A 20,876-nucleotide genomic window follows, 5' to 3' on the forward strand; every position below is an offset into this window, starting at 1 on the left:
TGTTTGGGGGCCTGGGTACTGCCCCAGGGAACATGTTTGTTGGTTTGACCCTAGGGATGACCTGAACCCCCCTCCCCAGTTATGTTCGCACCAGAATTTGCAAACAGGCAGAAAATTTGTACAAACACTTGAATACTGTTAAAGTTTATGGGACATGAATATGAAAAATCAAAAGTGCTCATTTTAAAGGCTAATATTCAAGTTATTGCCATAAAAAAGTGTTCGGGGGCCTGGGTACTGCCCCAGGGAACATATATCAATGCAAAAAAAGTTTTAAAAATGTCCGTTTTTTTCAGGAGCAGTGATTTTAATAATGATTAAAATGAAACAATAAAAAATTAAATTAAATTAAATTAAATTAAATTATTAAATATTCCTTTAAATATCGTGCCTGGGGGATGTCCTTAGTATGCCTGTAAAGTAGCACATTTTTCCCATGTTTATAACAGTACCAAAGCACCATTACATTTCTAAAGGAAAAAAAGTAATTTAAAACCACTCGCGGCAATAATGTATTGTTGGGTCCCGGCAATATAGATAAAAATCATTGAAAAAAACGGCATGGGTTCCCCCCAGTCCATTACCAGGCCCTTTGGGTCTGGTATGTATATTAAGGGGAACCCAAATAAAAAAAATTACTTGGGGGTCCCCTCAAAATCCATACCAGGGCCTTCAGGTCTGGTATGGATATTAAGGGGAACCCTGCGCCAAAATTAAAAAAAAAATGGCTTGGGGTCCCCCCAAAATTCATACCAGGCCCTTCAGGTCTGGTATGGATTTTATGGGGAACCTCAAGCCAAAATGAAAAAAATGGCATAGAGGTCCCCCAAAATCCATACCAGACCCTTATCCGAGCATGCAACCTGGCAGGCCGCAGGAAAAGGGGGGATGAGAGAGCGCCCCCCCTCCTGAACTGTACCAGGCCACATGCCCGCAACATGGGGAGGATGCTTTGGGGTCGCCCCCAAAGCACCCTGTCCACATGTTGATGGGGACAGGGCCTCATCCCCACAACCCTTTCCCGGTGGTTGTGGGGGTATGTGGGCGGGGGGCTTATTGGAATCTGGAAGCCCCCTTTAACAAGGGGACCCCCAGATCCCGTCCACCCCTATGTGAATGGGTATCGGGTACATTGTACCCCTACCCATTCACCAAAAAAAGTGGCAAAATGTTAAAAATAACAATAGACAATTTGGGACATGTCCTTTATTAGAAAAAAAAAAAAAAACTGTCCCACGATGTCCATTTATCTTCGATCACAGCGTCCAGTGACCCGATAAAAACAGAAAAAACTCTGCCTCCTCCCTCAGCTATATAACAGATGTCATCGCGAAGAGGCTTCAGTCAGTGTTAGCTTCCCATGGAGGCAGAGTTTTTTTGCGTGTTTTTTTTTATCGGGTCTTTGGAAGCTGTGATCGAAGATGAATGGACATCGCAGGACTCTTTTTAATTTTTTTTAAAATAAAGGACTTGTCCCAAATTATCTACTGTCATTTTTAACATATTGACACTTTTTTTGGTGAATGTGTAGGGGTACATTGTACCTAATACCCATTCACATAGGGGGGTGGGATCTGGGGCTCCCCTTGTTAAAGCGGGCTTTCAGATTCCGATAAGGCCTCCCACCCACAGACCCCCACAACCTTTGGGCAAGGGTTGTGGGGATAAGGCCCTTGTCCCCATCAACATGAGGACAAGTTGATTTGGGGGGACACCAAAGCATCCTCCCCATGTTGGGGGCACGTGGCCTGGTACGGTTCAGGAGGGGGGTGCTCTCTCTCGTCCCCTCCTTTTCTTGTAGCCTGCCAAGTTGCGTGCTTGGATAAGGGTCTGGTATGGATTTTGTCCCATAGGCTTTAACGGCGTTTCACGGCTTTCAAATTTGCCATGAACGCCACATATTGTTCGCTGTTCAACTTACGTTCGACTCGAACATCTGGCTCATCCCTAGTTTGACCCATCATTGTTATTCAAAAGGTGGTTGTGCAAGTCAATATAACTGGTAAATATGCTTTCTAAGTAGGGAAAAGGGTTCTGAATAAATGTGTTTCAAATGTGTACAAATAAGGTAAATGCCAAGGAAAAGTTAAGAGCATTCACAAGAAAGCTGTTTTTATGCATTGGGGCCTAATAGTCTATTGTAAAATGTTTTTTAAAATGTTTTTTTTCTAAGCATGTGTCTGTCTAACATTGAAAATAGCAAAATCAAAAACCAAGGGGCTTTCAGAAATCCCACTGTTAAAACAAAAAAAAACATCTCAAGAAAATAATTATATATCCTATTTTAATCATCATATATTTCTTGTGTTAGCTGCACAAAATAATGAAATCAATGTAAGTGTTGATTTCCGAATTCATTCACAAAGCAAGTGTTTCCCCTATAATTACAAACATCTTAAAGGATTTTCCTCCTTTCATTGTTGTAACCAGACCTCCATGGGAGAATTTCTAATCAAAGCTCACTGCTAAACACAGGTACTTTCAGCGGTAAAGTTCAAAGTACTCTGAGGGTGCATAATTCTACAAGGTCAAAAACAGCATTGCAGTTTTGTTCATTTTACTTTGCAGCAGCAGATACTACTAAAATTCACCTTAAAAGTAACACCCTATAATTATAATGCATAAATATTTTCTTTGCCACTGCAAATTCAAACTGAGCTTATTATCCTCTTCCCCACCCTGCCATACAGTAATCTTTATATAATTTTATTTTTGCCCCTTTTATGGTGCAATATGTCAAGTTGGAATATTGCATTACTTCATGTGCCACATTTGAATAATTGTGGATGGACTGTTGCGGCTATATAGGCAGAGGTTTTGTGAGGTGATATCGCTGTTTGAGTGAAAATACACCATACTGTGTTCATACTGTTCTAAAGACTCAGAACATACTGTATAAACACATGGACAATGAGTGCCCTGCTTCTTCTTTTTCAATTTGAGTCAATTTGAACCCTAAGCTGATACTCTTTCTAGCCTTAATATAAGTGGTGGTGGACAATTCATCTACAAAGCCCTGTGATTTCAAGTGAGGTCTCCTATTAATGTATCTCTTGATGATGGGACTGTTTTTTTTTTACAATCTTTATTTATCAAAACATTTTTACCACAAGTTAAAAAAAAAAAAAGAAACTTATACACATCCAAAACATACAATACTTCTATACTTCTTTATCAAAGCAATAGTTCAAATTTCATTAACCTTTTAGTTATTTACTTAATTGATGCAAGGATGTGTAACCCCTATTCCAACCGCCCCCCCCCTCCACCCCATGCCCTCTCTTTCTACTCAATCATCTATTCATACTGCCAAACAACAACAACAACAACAGACAAAAACAAAAGAAATAAAAAAAAAATAAATAAATAAATAAATAAATAAAAAAAAAAAAAATAAAAAAAATAAAAAAAATATAATCAAAAAAAACAAAAAAAGGAATTTCCCTCTTGTAGTTTTCTACCAGATTCTATATAATAGTCCTCAATAGCCCAGAAGAGACTCTGAATTCTTCCCATTTAGCCCATGTGTTAAGTAATTGTACCTTCACCCCCTCCTCTATCACCATTCTTTCTTCCAGGGCACGCATGTCCGCCATCTCACACTCCCATTCCACTACAGAAGGCACACATGTGCTTTTCCATTTTCTTGCTATGATGGTTCGTGCTGCTGTCAAAAAAATATTTCAATATTCCTTTTCTTATTTTCTTAACCGATCCTGGGATCATAGATAGTACCGCTACTTGTATTTCTGGATACATATCGGTCTCGGTCATGGCTCTATATATTTCAAATATTTTCTGCCAGAATGGTTGGATTTCTGAGCAATAGTACCAGATATGTGACATTGTGCCCTGTGCTTTATGGCATCTCCAACAGATATCCTCGTTGTCAGGGTTCATTTTATGTAAGTCCACAGGGCACCTATACCATCTGGCTAATATTTTATAATTTCTTTCCTGATGTTTGGCCGATATCGAGAGTTTATGGGTTACTATGATTGCCTTTTCCCATGATTCCCTGGGGATTTCAGTTCCTATCTCTAATTCCCATTTCTTAATATAGGGTAGCTCCTGTCCTTTATTTTCAGAATTCAGGTATTTATAGATTTTAGAGAGGACGTGGGTGGGTCTATGTTCTTGTAAAGAGATTTTTTCTAAAGTTGTCAAGGGCCTATCTATTACCGATTCTTTTATTAGAGATGTGATATACCGTTGTAGCATCCCATACTGCATCCATTTTATTTTATGTTCTACACCCAACCTTTCCATTGGGAGGAGCCTGTTGTCTTCCATCGTTTCCACCAACCTTGTGTCTTCACATCTCTTCCATTTAAGAAATGTTTCAGACTCCAGTGCCAGTGGAAATTCTGGATTACTAAATAGTGGAGTCATAGGTCCCCTATTAGTAGATCCAATCCCTCTCTTAATCATAATATCCCATACTTTTAATGTTGATACCACTAAGGAGGGCAATTCACTATCCGGCGGTCTTTGCTCTCTTTTTATCCAGGGTAGTGATTTTAATTTTAAGGCTGTGATCTTCTCTTCAAGCTTCACCCACTGTTTGATATCTCTATTGTGGAACCAATCCACTATTCTTGTTGTCATTATTGCTCTCAAGTACATATCTATATCTGGAAGGGCCAGGCCCCCGTTTTTCTTAGTTTTATTCAAGACCGATCTATTGATTCTGGGGGTCTTGCCTCCCCAGATGAAATTTCCTATTAACTTATGCAGTTTTTTCAGGGTATTTGTTAAGGGAAAAATGGGTATTGCTTGTAGGGTATATAATATTTTAGGTAGTATATCCATCTTTACAATATTTATTCTACCCATCCAGGAAAACATACCTTTTTCATATTGTTGTAACGATCTCATAGTTTTCTGTACCAACGGGGCATAGTTATACTCCTGTAGTTTATTGAGGTCAGTGGGGATGTATATACCTAAATATTTAATTGCCTTCGCCTGCCATTTAAAAGAGAAATCCTTTTTAAGGAGTTCCACCATAGCGCTTGGCAAATTAACGTTTAGGGCTTCAGATTTGTTGTAGTTTACCTTGAAATTACTTAGTGCGCCGAATCGTTTAAATTCAGATATCAGGTTTGGTATTGAAATCAGGGGGTTTGTGATGTAAAGCAAGATATCATCTGCAAATACTGACATCTTGTATTCTATACCTCCCACCTTAATACCCTTTATATCCTTATTTTCTCGAACTGCTATTAACAGGTGCTCCATCACTAATATATATAACAATGGGGATAGCGGGCATCCTTGTCGGGTTCCGTTTGTTATAGGTACTACCTCCGATAAATTTCCGTTCGCCCAGATCCTGGCCGTTGGATTCTGATATAGGGCCATTATTCTATCTATAAGTACAGGGCCCATCCCCCACTGAACCAAGGTCTCTCTAAGGAAGTTCCATCCCACCCTGTCGAAAGCTTTCTCCGCATCAATTGTCAGTAGACAGGATGGGATGGAACCTCTCTGTGCATATTCTACTAGTGTAAGTGTTTTTAAGGTGTTGTCTCTAGCCTCTCTACCTTTTATAAAACCCACCTGGTCTAGGTGTATATGTGCCGGTATTATAGAGGCGAGTCTATTAGCGATAATTTTAGAGTACAATCTAAGATCAATATTTGTAAGGGAAATTGGTCTATAGTTTCCGCATAGGGTATGGTCCTTCTCTGGTTTGGGTATGAGTGAAATATACGCTTGTAGGCTCTGTGGGACAAAAGGCTCTAATGTAGAAACAGCATTAAAGGTCCGTTTTAAAATGGGGGTGAGTTCTTCTTTAAATATTTTATAGAATCTTGGGGTGAAGCCATCTGGGCCTGGGCTTTTCCCAGGTACCAATGCGTCGATTACCTCTTGTATCTCGATCTCAGAGAAATCCTGCTCTAATTGTACAGTTTCTGTCGGTGCTAGAACAGGGAGTGCAGTTTCTCTTATATATTGATAAATATTTTGTTGAAGTCCCTCCGTGTCGTTTTTTATGCCATCTTTAGGTATGTTATATAATTTCGTGTAGAAGGTCTGAAACTCCTTTAGTATCTCATTTGGCTCATATTTCATGTCTCCCTTTTCTGACTTGATTTTAACAATAGGTGGTATATTGCCCCTATGGCTCAACGCTCTTGCAAGAAGTTTACCTGGTTTATTACCTAGTTGATAATATAAGGAACGGTTACTATCTCTTATACGTAACGTTTGCTCATTTATTAAAGTTTTTAATTCCGTTTTCTTTTCTGTTAATTCCATTAATATTTCACGTGTTGGGTTTTGTTTGTGTTGGGTTTCTATTTTGGGTATTTCTTTTAGTAGTTGGTTCATCCTATTACTTTTCAGTTTTTTCAGTCTGGCCCCATGTTTTATAAGATACCCACGAATTACGCATTTTAATGTTTCCCACTGAATCGGAAGAGATGTGGAATCGTTAATATGGTCGTATAAAAAGTCTGTTATTACCTTCCTAATTTCTGACACACAATTCTCATCATATAACAGATGGGACTGTTTTGATCTTTTGATCTTCCATCATATTTTCATGACAAGGAGTACATGAGACTCTATCTTTTTACTACATTAATGATATACGTTTTTGATTGAAAGAAGTTGCTTCATGTGCAATAATGAATACCTTTGGACATTGATCCATACTCTTATATGGGATGGATACTATCACACAAGTTGTCTAGTCCCACATCAGTCAACTTTATTAACATCTAAGGGTGGAGCACTGGGGGCCAGCTGCAGCTGTTGTTGTTTTTAATAATTGGTAATCATTGGCAATAATATTTCATATTTATATATGTGTTTTGCTTTATGTTATTTTCTTTTATGGGTTATATAATAAAAAGTTATAGATATTTATTAACATGTGGTGAGTGTGTGCTGAGCTGTTTGCTAGAAGTCCCGGTTATTCATTATTTGATATTATAGAAGAGAAGTAGTCAGCCCTAGCCAGGCTTTTATTATTTGATTTTCATATTGTACATATTGTTATACTGGCAGTTCCTTCTCTTTAATTATGCATAGCATTGATATTGGTAAGACATGGAACTTTGAGGTACACTTTTATTAGTTGTAGACTTAATAGCACTGCATTAAACATGATGACATTGAGGGGCTGGCCACAGCCTGGAGTGCCTGCTTGCTTTGGATCAGTGGCTTGGAAAGTAGTCATAGCCAGACAACTAGCATTTTCATAAACAATGTCTTCAATAAAAAAATTGGAAAACATGTTTGTTGAGAGACTTTGTGATTCACAGATTGTTTTACAAATATATCAATTGGCTTAGTAGTTAAAGACAGGAAAATGCACTGACTGAGAATTTTCACAGTGTTATGCACACAGTGACTGTAGTTGCATTTCAGGAATTTAAAGACAAGGACCCTATGGTGTCCTAAAATGAATCTGAACTCAAAAAAGTGTAGATTTGATATGCTGTTAACATTTATAAATGCTATTTATGTCTAAGCAGTACACCTTTTGTCTAGAATTATTCCTGAAAAATAGCAGTGCACTGTGTAAATGTGCCTAGTCCTTAAGCCATATCTGCAGTGTGAATCTAAGGAAATGCTGCCTTTGACTGTCTCTGCCTCAGACTGCTAGTCTCATGAGATTTGGAATGCTCACTGTTCTCCTTGCTGGAGGCTCTTGCATGAAGAAGCAAAGTCCTGCCTGTACCAAGATGGCTGCCCCCATACAGAGACACAGTACAGAACAAGGAATGGTAAAGCAGAACTGGAGAAAATATTATCTACAGGCAATAATGGTAACTAGCCCCTTGCCCTTAGCCTGCCATTTTTTGGGAAAAACATCCCGAATTTAGTGTCTCTTAAAGGATAATTGTTACCATAAAATATGTTACTATATGTTGCAATCCTAAACTATTAGAATTCTACTGTTTATTTAATAAGTGCTTTCAGAATTGTTACCACTGACCCAGACTATTTTAAATATTACTTGTAAAAATTGTCTGCAGACCTGCTTGCTTGCCTGCACACCAAGACTGAGATCAACAAGAAAGGAACCAGGATTCACTTTAGATATGCACTCTGTTAAGTGAACTATTTAGTAAAACTCAAAATGATATGTTATGTGGTTTAACACTTTCCGTGGAGATATATCAAAGATGAGATGTTCATGTAGCAAAATTAATATTTATTCAAATGAATTAATAAAATTAAGCTATGTTCATTTTAAAAATACCAATCTTGTGCAGGTCTGGCTCTAAAGATTTTGACATGCAGCTGTATAACTTGATCACTTGGCAATATCTTGCTGAATAAATAGCCAGGTGAGGGTAAGACTGAGGGGAAGGTTTTGCTGGGAGCTGGCTAAGCTTCAATATAAGTGTAACTGGCTAAACATTTAGTTTTTTAGTACTTTGAGTCACTAATCCAGAACTGTTACCAAGAACTATATAGACTTTGGACCCTGCTCCAAGCAGTGGTCCTGTGATACTCTGGTGACTCACATTTGTTATAGGTGGTCGTTAGGAGAGCCAATCTCTGTGTACACATGAAAGGAAGAAGGAGAATGGAATGCCACACTCCAAGGCACACCCCAGGTATAAAACAGAGTAAAAGCTGCTTCAGCCTGATTCTCCTTCTTTTTTTTTTTAAATCAGAAAAGGTTTTATTTGGTTTTCCACACAGCCACATACATGTTATACAAAGCAATGAAATAACGATAAGAATTGACATACAGCATATGATTTTCTTTGAGTCCGTCAAAGGACAGCTATACCTAAAAAAATAATTTGTCTCATATATTGAGTGGCAGTGCGGAGCAAAAAGGAAAACAAAAAGGAAGAGAACACAGAAACATCTAAAACATAACGCATGATGTACAACATAAGGTTGGATCTATTCCCTGATCCCTGGGAACATATCTCAACCAATTAGGCTGCCCAGCCCATCAACTCCAGCAGTCTCCATGCAGAAGTCATGTAACTATCAATTAGCCCGGACCTATTCACTTTAATTTGACGCCTATTCTTGTAACAGTCTGTATTTAACCAGCTGATGGGGTGCTAGACTCGGAACATCCAACCAATTCTGCCACATTGTGTAAAATTTACGGGGTGCATTTCTGTGTTGTTATGTCAGTTTTGCTCGTATTAGCATTTTGTTCACTTGGTCAATCCATTGTTGCCTGGTGGGGACCCTGGGAGTAATCCAGAGCTGAGCTATCAGTTTTCACGCCACATAGAGCAACCGAATGATCGCCGTGTGAGTAGAAGGAGTCAACGACTTCTCATCCAGGGCACACAACAGGCACACTGTAGGAGTTTTTGGAACGATAAAGGTAAACACCTGAGAAATTATTTCTAGAATCTCTGTCCAATACCGAAAAAGTTTTGGTCATTTCCAAAACATATGCATAAGGTCTCCGTGGTCCCTCATACACTTTGGACAGAGTGGTGTATCACGAAGTCCCCAACTGTGAAGTTTGACAGGCGTTCTGTAGGCCCTATGCAACAGATAAAGGTCTGATAGTTTTTGCGAGACCGATACTGAAACCGTGGGAGCGGAGGCAAGGCAAAGACTCCACATCTCCCCATCCAATGGTCCCACATCCTCTTCCCATTTACGTTTACAGGGTAGACTGGTGAGATCCTGAAGTGCATTAAGAATAATGCCATATCCTCTAGAAATCATACCCTTTTTTTCATTATCCATTAGAATCCCCTGTACAATGGCATGATCAATCAGCTGGAGTAGTGCAAATCTGGACTGCATTTGTAGTGCATGCCTCAGTTGTAGGTATTTAAAGAATTTAGTTCGTGGGATGCCAAATTCTGCTTGGATTTCCAGAAAGGACTTGAGAACATGACCACTGTACAGTTGTGATAGGAATTGGAGCCCCGCTGCTTCCCACATTCTAAATCCCCTGAGCTTAAATATCTCCCTATAATTTGTGTTTCTCCAGATTGGGGTAATTGTAAGGAAACCTCTCACACCCAGTAGCCGTTTAATGTATGAACATAGCGTTTTTAATAAAGTTATGGATGGGAGTCTCCTGTCTAAATGTGCATATCCTGCCTCCAAGGCGGACAATGCGGTAGCATCGTCCGATGAATTGCAGAGAAGTTTGCGTATGGGATCTAACGTATCTACCAATCCCCAGCCCCCCAGTTGCTGTAGCTGGGAGGCGAGGAAATAGGCCCTGGCATGCGGGACCGCCAACACCCCCTCCTCCTTATTATAATGTAGGGTGGACAGGCTAATTCTAGCTGTTTTTTTATGCCAAATTAATTCCCTAAACTGGGAGTCTATCTTGTCAAACCAGCGCCGAGAGATCCATATTATGGGAATTATGGCAGATATACAAGAGTTGCGGTGCCCACACCATTTTTATGGGGTTCACCCTCCCTACTACTGATAATGGCAATTTACACCAGGCATTGCATTTCTCTCTAAATTTAATGAGTAGAGGGGTAGGATTAAGTGTTATATGCTGAGAGACATCCGGGGACACCTGCACGCCCAAATAACGAAAAGAAAATACTATCTGTACCATTGATGCACAGTCAGGTAAGGGTATGGTCAGTGGGTCTAGGGGCATTAGTACTGACTTATTCCAATTTATAGAAAAGCCGGACAATGCACCAAAGACTTTAATAAGATTCATAGCTGCAACCAGAGAACCCTGTGTATCACCCAAATACAGCAGGGTATCATCAGCATATAATGACACCATGTCTATCCCCGTGTCACGCCGGAATCCTCTAATCTCGCTATTGCCTTATAGTCTTGACGCGAGTGGTTCCAGAGCTAGGGCGAATAGCAGGGGTGACAATAGACACCCCTGCCTAGTGCCTCTGGAAACGGTTCTGAGAGTTTCCCATTGACCCTCATTCAGGATGACGGTTGAGCATATATCAATTTGACCCACCTAATAAATGTGTTAACTAGGCCCATATGATGCAAAACTTTCCACAGGTAAGGCCATTTGACACTGTGGAAGGCCTTAGCTGCATCCAGTGAAAAAATGGCCTGGTTACCGGGGTTCTCAACCGGGATTTGAATATTCAAAAAAAGGCGTCTAATGTTTTGGGCTGTGGATCTGGTGGGTATGAATCCAGATTGGTCTCTGTGGACCAACTTTTCAATCACTAGGGACAATCTCGTCGCTAACACCCTGGCTAACAGCTGAACATCGGTTGTGAGTAAGGAGATAGGCCTATAAGAGTCAGGAGATGTAGCCTCCTTACCAGGTTTCAGTAGTACTATTATGATCGCTTCATTCATGGAATCTGCCTTTCTCTAGTGCATCGTTATAGACCTTCAAAAGCATGGGCAGTAATGTGTCAGCATATCTCCTGTATACCTCAGACGGAAGACCGTCAGCTCCTGGAGACTTATTATTATGGGTTTGTTCCAAGGCTAAAGCCAATTCATCCTCCGTTATTGGGGCATCTAGTAACGCCGCGTCCGAGATTGACAATCGAGGCAACTCACACTCTTCTAGGAAACCTACTAGGTCTCTTTCTCTGGGATGCACCTTGGATGTACATAGGTCAGCATATAATGATGGGAAGACTTGTATTATTGCAGAGTTACTCATTTGGACAACCCCCTGTGTATCACACAAGGTTGAAACCAGAGAGGTGGATCCCTGCGCCTGCGCCAGAAGAGCCCACCTGTGCCCAGTAGATTCCCCCTCTTCAAAGTGGGTCTGTTGTAAGAAAAATCTCTTGTTTTCAGCTAGTTGTAGTGCTAACTGGCTGGACATTGATTGTGCCCCCAAGCAAGCTTTTTTTGTAACCTCAGTGGGATTGAATATATAGGCATCTTTGGATTCCCTGAGCACCCTAGAAACCTCCATTTCCCAGGCCTTAGTATTCGTCTTTATTCCATTAATTGTGCTTATAAATTGACCTCGTAAGAACGCCTTTGTGGACTCCCAGACCACTCCTAACTGGACTGAGTTTAGATTGTCCTGCAAGAAGAATTTGAGGTGTTCCCTAATCAGATCAGGGGTTGGGAATAGTGATAGCCAGAAAGGATTGAGTTTCCAAATCCTGGGCTTGGCGTCAATAGGTAACGCAATCTCAACCCAGAAGGAGGAATGATCCGATATGTGTCTGTCCCCCTATCCAGAATTAACAACCAATGGAAGTAAAGCAGCATTACCCAGGCCTAGATCAATCCTAGATAAACTCCCGTGGGCTGTAGAGCAGCACAAGTATTGCCTAGTTTGAGCGTGATTTCTGCGCCACACATCGGTCAGACCTAGCTCCTTCAGTAAACCAGCAAAGGGGGTTATCCCCCTATTACGGACAGTTACGGTGGTGGGTACAGGCAGCTTGTCCCAGTTATGGTTCAAATAATTATTGAAATTGCCCACTGCCACCAGAGGTATATTTGGGTATTGCGCCATAAACTTAGCTAAGCGTCTAAGGATCTCGGCTGAGTAGGGGGGTGGTATATATATGCCAGCTATAATACATACCAAATGAGATATTGTACATAGCAAAAAGATAACTCTCCCTCCCGGATCTATAATCTTCTGAGAGCAGTGGAACTGAGTGTCCCGACGAATCAGAACACTCACTCCCCTGGCATAGGCAGAGTATGTAGAATGAAATTGGGTACCGTACAGTCGGGGACCAAAGCTAGGAATAGCATCTGGTGGAAAGTGGGTCTCCTGTAAACATACAATACCCACCCCCACAGACTTAAGATGTCTAAGGACTGCCAATCTTTTCACAGGACTACTGAGACCCTGAGACCCCTAACATTCCAGGACAAAAGCTTAATAGTCGCAGTCATTTGTGTGTGTTAGTGGTAGAAGTACTGCCACACTGGGTCCCGGTGTGGAAAAGTATTACATTTGAGAAACATTTGACATTAAAGCATTATATAAAGTAAACCTGGCGTCAATAATGTAGAACTGAAGGGTCGGGCAAGCAATCATAGTCCCAGAGTATTCTGAGGAGAAAAGAGAAAAAGAAAAAAAGAAAAAATAACAGCCAAAAAACGTAAAGCAACAATATCGACAATTGTGGAGCCAACCGGGCTCCCAACCACTTGGGCTGATGTAGGAACAGTCCCCAGATAACTTTTACGGGGGGGAGGCAGTGGGAATACCCATAGAAGTAACTTCTGGTTGGTAGATGGGGTTTCACATTCGCAGGCAACATGGAACAACCTGTGATTCAAAGGTCTCAAAGTTCTCCTCTCTCCGCCGGACTTGTAAGGATAAACCTCTTTCTTGCATGAAGCAATGGATCCTCAATTTTGAGCTGGACGCTGCTGTCTAGCATCTTTAAGTGCCCTGTCCTCACGATCCAACCATTGTGAAGCCGCTGTAGGTCGATCAAAAAAGTGGGTCGCACCAAGGGCAGTTACATGAAGCAGGGTACACCATTCCATATTTCACATTTAGAGTCGTCTTTTAACGTCATTAAATGTTGCAAGTCATTTTTGTAGTTCTGCAGAGAAGTCAGGGAATAGTGAAACCCTGGAATTATCAATCTCCATTTTGCCTGACAGAGCTCTGGCTTTGGACAATATCGCATCTCTATCTTTATAATTAAGTAGCTTGAACAGGAAAGGTCTGGGATGGTTGCCCAATGGTAAGGGGCGGGTAGGCACCCTGTGGGCCCGTTCAACAGCAAAGAGTGGTGAAAAAGACTCCCTACCAAGTGTAGAAATAAGTCATTGCTCTATAAAGTCCACTGAATTTTTACCCTCGGCTCGTTCCGGGATGCCCAGGGCACGGACATTATTTTGCCTCATGCGATTCTCCATTTCGTCAAGTTGCATTGCATGTTGTTCAGTAAGGTGACAGTTATATTTCAGGTCCCTCCACATGGGTGCTATATCATCCTCCACTGTGCTCAGCCTGCCCTCCAGTGCAGATGTTCTCTCTCTAAGCTTCTGCATATCATGGCGTACATATATTTCAGCTCTCACTCCCTTGATCTCATCAGAGAGGGCTGTTATGGATTGATTACAGGATGTCACAGCCGTAAATATGTCTCTGAGCATGGGTTCTGCATCAACTACCCCAGGGGGGCTGATCTGAGGCCCAGCAATACCGTTTCTAGGGGTACTCACTGTGTTCCATTCTGGGGACAATCCTTACACATCCTCCAAGGGAACTGTATCATCTGCCCCTTGAGAGCCCCCAGAAGTGTCCCCCACCATAGGCATCCCAGCTAAGGCATCTTTGTATGACCTGCTTCCAAACAGGAGCTTTTGTGCGGCCTCCTTATATTGTTCCTTGGCCGCTTGGCGCGAGCCGGCACCATCTTGGCCATGAGGATCTGCCTGTCCCTTGCCGCCGTTGTTCCTTTTGGACATAATCGCGGCCACTATGGCGGATTCGGCAGGGATCCGGATGTCTCCCGGGTGTTGGTGGAGCGGTATGGGTCAGTTCAGCTGTCCAGAATCGGCAAGAGAAGGGTTAATGCACGGATGGCCGGCGGAGCTGAAGACTCACACGTCCTTCTACATCAGCCACTAAGCCATGCCCCCCTGATTCTCCTTCTTCCTTCTAACCCAAAACTATTATGCAGAAAGATTTCTGACTTTGTTGATCTCAAACTTGTTCCAGATTATAGATTTAGAAAGAATTGAAACCAGTGGGCCATCATAGAAGCCAGGCATCTAGCATTTTAACATGGTTATTTCATAGGAAGCAAAAGTGTGTAATGCATCCAGAACAGAATATAATAAGGGATCTTCAGTTTGGCAAAATTATTACAATATATGTTATAAACCTGGGGTGGTCCTTTTTTACTTTTTCACTTGATGTTGATGTATGCAGCTATTTAAAATGCAGTGTTCTTTGTTCTGCAATCATGTTAATTAATGCATATTTCTTCTTCATGAGTTTAAACAACTCACAGTACTGTGGTAATAACAAGGATGATGCTTCCTGCTGCTAGTGTAAGCCTGGGGAGTGCTTCCATGGCACACACAGCCACTGGGATTTTCCTATTAGTAACTTATTAAAAGTCAACAAGACTAACGCCCACGCACATCTGTGCACCACTATTATGGAAAAAATTCTAAAATAGCCAGGGATATATATTTGGCTTAGAGTAACGGTAATGTATGCTGTTTAGATTACAATTTAAGTTATTTACTGTTTCAATTTCCTTTTGAAAAAAGTAGGATATGTGTTTTATTAGCATTATAAAAAACTGAGACATTAACTTAAAAAATTGTGTATGTGTATAGTCCATATCTATGGGGGATATGCTAACGTATCAGCTAGAGTTATATTATAATTATCCAATCTTAGTTACAGGGCATTGATTTGCATCCCAGTTGTCATAAACAAAGATTAGTGTGTTTTAATCTGTAGCCTGATGATGCTCTGGTCCATCTGGCTTGGTGTACCATTAACACATACGGCTAGAATAGAGAAAGGCACATTTTGCTTGTGCATCTATTTGTTTTGTAACTTTTGTAACAATTATGCTGCTCATTTTTATGAAGTCTCCACAAAAATGAATATATTTTTAATGGACTTAGACTGAAGCTCTCAAAACCCCTTTTTAATAGCATTAAAGGACATTGGTTTAATTGTAATGACAATTAGTTATTTTGGCAGTTTAATGTGTTTTACAGCCTGTTGACAGATTGTTGCTAAAATCCTCTTTTCTCTGGCTGCACTGACCAGAGGAATGATGGTTTCAACAACAGGCTGTCATCATTGCAGTAGGCCAAAGCCATGGGATGCCAGTAAGTATACATCTGGGATGAGGAAAGGTGTCGGGGGGGCCAAGCAAGCAAGTTTACATGAAAGTTTAATTATTTAAGTCATTTCGTTTTCAGGTTTGTGAAGTCACTGAACAGAGTAATTAGAAACAAGTCACAAACTTGACTTGCAAAATAGGCTATTGTAACATACAGAATCTAATACAAGTACAACATAAAAAGAAAAAGTATACTGTTTTTCAGCAAGCACAACTTTATTGGGTTGGCTACAGACCATCTTTAAAGCCCATCTCCAGCTGAAATAACTAATTACCACATCTCCCTCTCAACCTGCTAAGTGCTAGCGGCAAGGACATATACAGAAGAGTGGGATCTAGAGCAGAGTTATGAGGAATGGGCTGCTGGGCAGGGGGAGCTCGTATGCACTGCACCAGCTCCCACTTCTGGTCTCTGCCTAAAGAAGTCAGTTCTGCCTTGCTAGCACTGCAGAGGGGAGCAGGTGAGACTTATTACCCTGCTCACAGATATCAGGCAGCAGTGACCACCAGTCTCTATAGCAGGAAATCAAAACTTTGCCAGACAAAAGGAACACTTTTTATTGGTGGTATATGGTATTATGTCACAATGAAGGTTGGATTTGTGACAAGTATGCTGTAATATAAATTATAAACCATAATTTAAATATGCCCAGAGTCCATTTTTAAAGTTAAAAAACAATCGCATGCTTAAAAACTGACATCAGTTACCCATTTGAGTAGAATCAGCATAATTGTTATTGCTGTATAAGATTCTCTTGAGCATAAATTAATTAATACATACTGTAATCTTACTCATGTACTGAAGCCTTGTATTTTATGTAAACTCTTTCCGTTTTCTTGTGATTCTTAAATATAATTAATATGAGAATGGCCTGAGGGACAGACCTACATTTTTTTGTGCCTATGATTTTGACAGAATGTCATAGCTTATTAAAGCATCAATCGTTTGAATTATTACAATGCAATATTGCTACATCAAATTTATCCTTAGAAGCTATTTTTAATAATTTATTCGAGAGGGGCTTACATATTGTGCCATAATGTCTATATATTTAACACTCTGCTGTATTCCTACAGGATTGTTGTGTTATTTTGTAATATCTCTAGAATATGGCTATTGACATATTCACAATATAAGTAATATATAGAAGGATCAGTCCCTAAAAAAACTGATACTTCAGTATTTGGTAGTTGCTGGGGATTTAAAACACCAGAATCGTTTCATATACAGTATGTCTGAGTGAATTCTTTAATAAGGAGTCTGTTTCTGTAGTCCAGCTGCAATGGCCATTGCAGAGGATCCCTTTCCCCATATTGTAACATATTTGGTAAGGTTGAATAAAGACAGTCCATCCAGTTTCCAGTTCAATCTGTGTAGGTGTGTGTGTGTGTGTGTGTGTGTGTGTGTGTGTGTAGAAAAATCATTTCCCATATCCCCTAAATTGTTTACATTAAGATGTACATCCAAGAGTCTTTTAAAACTATCCATACTTCCTGCCGTCACCACCGATTGTGGAAGAGAGTTTCACATCCTTACCACCCTGACAGTCAAAAACCCCCTACACAGCTTAAGGTTAAACCACTTCTCTTCCAGGCTCATCGTGTGGCCGCATGTCCGCTTACACTCCCTAAGGCTGAAAAGTTTCATACTTATGCTGGGATCACCATTGAGATATTTGTACAACGGAATCATATCCACTCAGGAGAATAAATTTAGCGATTGTAGTTGTGCCTCATAAGTGAGGTCCTCCAGTCCTCATATTAATTTAGTTGCCTTTCTCTGGACTTTCACCAGCTCCAGCACAACCCGTCTGAGGATTGGTGACCAGAACTGGACAGAATACTCCAGATGCGGCCGAACCAGAGTCTTATAAAGTGGCAGAATAATCGTTTTATCCCTGGAATAAATTCTCTTTTTAATGCATGCTAATAATCTGCTGGCTTTGGAAGCCGCAGCTTGACATTGCATGCTATGGCTCAATGTGTCTTCTACTAGTACGCCTAGATCCTTCTTCATCCTGGAAGCCACTAGAGATTCTCCCCCTAAAGAGTAACTAGCGTTTATATTTTTACCCCCCCCCAAGTGCATTACATTACATTTACCAGTATTAAACTTCATTTGTCATGTAGTAGCCCACTCCATTAATTTATTCAGGTCATCTTGTAAAGTTTCTATATCCTGCTGTGCTGTTATTGCCCCGCATATTTTTGTGTCGTTAGCAAACATATTAGAAATGAAATGTTATAGGAAATTGATCCTATAACAGCACTGTAAGGTATACTCTGAATTGCTGATCAGTGTATTCTGATGGCAGGGAAGTCTCCCCGCTGTCAGAATACAATAGCTCAGCAGGGAGGATTCCCCTATCCACACCAAATGTGTGAATGGGGGAATCAAGACAATTTTTTTCATTCAACCCGCCTAAAGTGAAGTCCAAATTCCATTCCTGGTATGCATACTTCCTGCAGGGATTCAAAAAGTCAGAGAATTGGCATGCTAGGCAAATCTACCCTCTGCAGGAGTCCAATATGGGTGAGTATGGCATAGTAAGGATGGCGTTGGAGCCTAACCAGGTGGATTATATCACTGCCCCTTCCCACATGACAGCGTTTGGCCCTGACAACTGGCGGCTTAGGCTTGAGCAGCATGGGGGAGGTCAGATGCCCCTTTCATACCTAGGGATCTATTTCCTTAGAGCAGGGGTTTTCAATGGCCCTCCAGTTGTTCAAGAACTACAATTCCCAACATGCCTAGTCATGTCTGTGAATGTCAGAGTTTTACAATGCCTCATGGAACATGTAGTTCCACAACAGCTGGGGGAATGTAATTTGGAGATCCCTGCCTTAGAGGTGTCAAACTGGTGGCCCTTCAAGTCCCATGAGGCATTGCAAGGCTGATAGTAACAAGCATGACTTCCACAGGCAGAGGCATGATGGGACTTGGCATTCTGCAACAGTAGGAGGGCCGCCAATTTGACACCACTGCCTTAGAGCATGGATGGGCAACATTGGAGAGGTGGAGATCTACCTGAACAACATAGAAAAAAATCAGAAATCATCAGAATACAGTGCATTGTTTTTATCATAATGACATTGTAGGGTCCCATCAAAATGTAAGGAAGGCTTGAAGATTTTAAGGGTTAATAGTAAGTAGCGCAAAGTTCAGAGGTCAGTAGTAAGAAACGCAGAGTGCAGGGGCCAGGAGTAAGTAACACAGAGCTCAGAGGTCAGTAAAATGTAATGCAGAGTGCAGGGGTCAGGAGCAATGCAACTCAGAGGTCAGGAGTAAGTAATGCAGCGTACAGGGGTCAAGAATTAGTAATGCAAAGGTCAGTAGTATGTAACGCAGAATGCAGAGGACAGGCGTAAGTAACTTAGAGTGTAGAGGTCTGGAGTAAAACAGAGGTCATTGTCATTAGTATGTAACACAGAGTGCAAGGGTCAGAAGTAAGTAACAAAGAATTACTAGTATATGAATGTGAGTTAGGGACCTTAGATTGTAAGCTCCTTGAGGGTAGGGACTGATGTGAATGTACAATGCATAAATTGATGGCGCCATATAAGTACCTTACATAATAATAACATAATAATAATATTAGTATTTTCAAAATGAGAGATATTGTTTACATATTCTTAACCTGCAGTAAAGTGTTTTTAAAACAAGCCATTACTGACCACTTCACTTGCATATACTGTGCAATATTCATTCTCAAAGATCACGACAGATACTCTGAAGTAAATTTCAATCAGAATCTAACTGCTTACAGCCCTGGTGCTCAACTCTATGCTTACTGGCCTTCTGTGTGCTTAGACCATTTAGAGTGGCATCGGCTGAGTGGGAGCAGGGTGAAAGGTGCTGGAATGCTGTCTGTGTTTCAGCATCCAGCACTGAAAGAAAGAGCCTGTACTATGAGCAGTCATCTCCGCCCACAGTACAAGTAAAGTCTTGGCCCAGGGAGAGACAGCGACTTGAGGGAATATGCTCAGGTAAGTGATCACCAATGGGGGGCTAACTTCACTACCATGACAACCAATGCAGGAAAAGGAGATGGGAGTTAACTTTCATTGTCATGACCACCTATGTGGAGGGGAGGTTAACTTTCACTGTCAGTAATAATATTAATACTATTACTGGTGCACAAATATTAATAGTAATGACATCAGTGCTGGAGTCTATTATTGCGGCCTCTGACACTAATGTTAGTGGTTGTTATTATGTTCACTGGAATCAAGTAAACTGGCATGTTGAGGCTTGTACTCACTGACAGCAGTTTTGGGGGTTATGACTGCATCCATTGATACAAATTCTGGGGGTTACTATTACACTTACTAAACAAAATAATACCTCAAAATTTAGGGATTTTAAGGGCAATGTAAACAGATAATTTTATAAAAAAATATATATTTTATTGATACAAAAATATCTAAAAACATAGATCATGTGGATCCAAACAAATTAATTTAAATTGATACATAAAAATACATAAAGTGACATAAGATGATATCAGAAAGTAGCAAAAACAGCTAAGTTCAACAAAGAGATACATAACATAGCTCTAGGTGATACAGAGTTGCAAATTCCGACGCGTTTCAAAAGTACATAAAATTCTTCATCAGGGACATATAGCAACTTTATATTCTGATGTTCAGATGTTGATCCTAAGACTGAGGAGAGAACAACTCCAAACTAAACACTCCACCACCAACAGCATAAGCCCTCCATCACATTAAGGGGCCCAAGAGTGTAGCACTCAACAGGCACATCCAATACCTAAGTCTGCACCATTATTTATAATGCAAACCCGAAAAAAAAAATATATAGGAAGAAAACGGGGGGAAAGACAGGGAGCCAATGTGGATGTGCTCCAGCTGGATCAATATAAAGCAAAAATAAGTGGTCTCCCCCAGAGAGAATGATCACCTTGTCATTGAACAAAAGTCCTCAATGCACACAGTAGAGCTGAGTCAGTGCTGACACTAGTGCTGGAGTTATTTTACTACAGCTTCTTCAGTGCGTATAAGCTGCAAAAAATTCAGAAGGACTGCATTGAGGTGTGTTGAAGGCATGAGCTGCCTAACTTCACACAATGCACTTTAATGTATGAAAATGACTTGCTATTGTGCGGCCCTCTTAAATTATAGAGAGCA

At 40.7% G+C, this 20,876-nt stretch overlaps 1 protein-coding gene across 3 annotated transcripts in view; it reads left to right on the top strand.

The window, feature by feature from the left end:
- CPLX1 (complexin 1) overlaps positions 1–20,876 on the top strand; it is a 331,793-nt gene that overhangs the window by 306,419 nt on the left and 4,498 nt on the right. The window lies entirely within an intron of this gene.

Source organism: Aquarana catesbeiana, linkage group LG01 (assembly GCF_042186555.1).
Source record: "Aquarana catesbeiana isolate 2022-GZ linkage group LG01, ASM4218655v1, whole genome shotgun sequence".
NCBI lineage: Eukaryota > Metazoa > Chordata > Amphibia > Anura > Ranidae > Aquarana > Aquarana catesbeiana.